We start from the raw sequence: 2,927 nt of genomic DNA on the forward strand, positions 1-2,927 counted from the left end.
AGCACACATAAGCATACTGTCCTTAGGTTGGCAACGGGAAATGTGCAAATGCACTATATATATATATATATATATATATATATATATACGCTTCATTCATAGAACAGAAAATTAATCAAAATAGCAGCAGTACACAGGGAAGGATTACTGCACGGGCCTACCGGGCCCAAGGGGGCCCTGAAGCCCAAGCCTTTGCATGGAATCATTGCCTCAGTATCAACAAATCAGGATGTAGGCTATGAATCTGATTGAATTTAGTATTGGCCATCCCCAAAATGCACCAGAATACAGGAAATCACATCAAACAAATTAATTTTTTTTCTGGGGGAGGACCCCCAAACCCCCCCCCCCCCCTCCCTCCCACATATATAACAATTAGTGGGGGGCCCTTAATGCATCTGGGCCCAGGGGCCCGAAAGTTCATAATCCGCCCATGGCAGTACAGGACTATAGTTTAAACACCAGAGCACACGCTGCTGCCTGAGGCCACTGATACACATCAAAACCAGACACAGATCCGAATTGAGCTAGCCAGCAGCAGCAGCTCAGGTGGTCACCGTGAAGAGAGAGACACATTCACAAATGACGGTAGAAGAAAACACTGTGGGTTTAGAGGGTTCTCATTTCACCCTCTTTGAATTGTTTTTCTTTTACTAAAAAACACCTCCATTAAACCCTAAACTCCATTAAAAAAATTGTTGTGGCAGCACGTCGGTCTGTTGTATGCATAATTGGCCTGACTCCACTATGGCTGAAGCCGTTGGAGAACACCTGTACGGTCACTGCTTTGACAAGTTGAATAGAGCATAGTGATACAAACAAGAAGACAATCCATTAACATCAGCTGCACAGAGTGTCCTGTGTACTTGTCTTTCTTTCTTTCTTTCTTTCTTTCTTTCTTAGATTGTCCTTGCAGAGCAGACTACTTGATGCATAGGAACGTCTGTTGTAACTACAGGTGTTAAATTCAATAAGTTAAATTGAATCACTAAAAATGGGCAAGATCAGGAAACACACAGAGAAATATAGACACATTCAACAGTTCAAAAGGTTCAGACTAGTTAAGCTCTTGAGAGGCAGGATGTAAAAGGATATCACACCTACTAGTGGCCAGATATTGTAGGGATGTGCTGTAAAACACTCTCTCTCTTGCCCTCTCTCTCTCTCTCGCCCCCTCCCCCCTCTCTCTCCCAGAATAGAAGTCTATTGCGATAATCTGAAATGAGCAATATTGTGCTGCAGTGGCACCACATGTATCATTGCCTCTTCTCCTGGCTGGCAAGACAAAGTGGGTGAACACTGAAACAAGTGGGGCAAGTCTCATTGGAGACACAGTGGCATAGAAAAAATGGTGCTTTGAGTTCACCTAAATGCGTTCAGAACAAGAGCACGTACACGTGGTCCACAGCACTGGACCTTATAAAAAATAACGTTTGGATGCCTATGAAAAATACAAGCATCTTAATTTAGTACAAGATTTTCCATACCCATTATTTTAAAAGCGTATACAAAAATCCCCACCATTGAGGAACACGTATCAGGAGCAAAGGCAAATACAACAGTGAAAATACAATAAAACAGTGGAATAATTAGGAAATGCACATCTAATCGCTTTGAATCTATCATTTGCATAAACTGGAATGTCACCATACAGTACAGTATGTGTTGCCTTAGTAGTAAATATAATCTTTTAATTATTACAAATAATATGTAATACTGAGTTTGTCCAACAGACAGACTGAAGTCCACTGAATCTCCCCAAGCCAAGAGGGAGAGACTAAGTATAAACTGTTGAAGTGTCACATGCATATAGATCCAAGCTTAGTCTGAACCAAAGATTCTAGAGCGGAGCTCTGTTCTAGAATCTTTGGTCTGAACTGATTTACTCAAATCATTGGTGAACAGAGAGGATGTTCCTGAATAACTGAAACTGACATTATGACAGGGGGTGCTTTCATAAGTAGTAACATACGCATCATCGTCAGTAGTAACATGTCAGTAACAGGATACTGACTATCAATTGGACCTTTGTAGTGGACAACATTAAACGCACACACATTCAAGCCGTTAAAACATTAAGGCCAACAGTGAAAATAGCATTAATGATCAGTGGTAAGACAGGTATGGTCGCTGCATGGTCATGTTTTGCTGTTATGATTTTCAACAATCATCCAGTCAGTTAAGACAAATGTGGTCCCAGGTAAGGGTTTGTTAAAAACTAAATCTCCTTAAGTACAAAAGTCAGCAGTAGTGTTAAGTCTCGTGAAGGAACTATCAGTGTATCATCCATGTAATTCATTTCCAATCGATGTTCATGATAAGTTAGCACCCTATCTGTCAACTACTGTACAACACTCAAGGGGAAGGCCAGAACTTCAATCAGGCATTTCCAATATTGCTTAGGTTTTAATGGAATGTGGAGAAAGTATTATTGGTCTGACATCGGACCAAAATGAGGATGAAAGCTCCTAGCAGAATGTTTGAACTGCAGTGCACACACATCAACATCAGGACAGTCTACCTGGTGGAAGTTCTATACAATTGTGTCTATTGGAACAAATGTACAAACATATGGTGCATAAATGCTTACAATAATTCTATAATTTACTATACAGTGATTTTAAATCAATAATAATCTTTTTGTAAAATAAAATGTGGTTCATTGCACTTGTTAAAAAATTAATGATTTTAAAAGGCAAAAATGTGATTCTTTTTTTTAAAAAAGGTGAAAAAAGATATTGTACCTTAATCCTGATTTAGCATAATAGTAAAAATAATATCTTCAATATACATTTTCTCTTCAAATACCCTCACCAATACATACACATGAATGTATTTAAAACTATAGTACTTGTGAGACGTGACTTAAAAACACACACACACATACTTGCCAGAGCACAGAGGTGTGTGTGTGCAACATCGTTACA

The 2,927-nt window shown here is 39.2% G+C and overlaps 1 protein-coding gene across 2 annotated transcripts in view; it reads right to left on the bottom strand.

The window, feature by feature from the left end:
* Window positions 1–370: 370 nt before the first annotated feature.
* cnnm2b (cyclin and CBS domain divalent metal cation transport mediator 2b) overlaps window positions 371–2,927 on the bottom strand; it is a 43,947-nt gene continuing 41,390 nt past the window's right edge. For both annotated transcript variants that reach the window (XM_076289984.1, XM_076289983.1), the window contains one exon: window positions 371–2,927. This exon is cut by the window's right edge and continues 1,192 nt beyond it. The gene's annotated coding sequence lies outside the window, so the exon portion shown is untranslated.

This window comes from Alosa pseudoharengus, unplaced genomic scaffold (genome assembly GCF_046254945.1).
Source record: "Alosa pseudoharengus isolate Yale_2024_CS ecotype anadromous, Long Island Sound unplaced genomic scaffold, YU_APseudo_1.1 YU_APseudo_1.1_scf_1, whole genome shotgun sequence".
NCBI classification, from domain to species: domain Eukaryota; kingdom Metazoa; phylum Chordata; class Actinopteri; order Clupeiformes; family Clupeidae; genus Alosa; species Alosa pseudoharengus.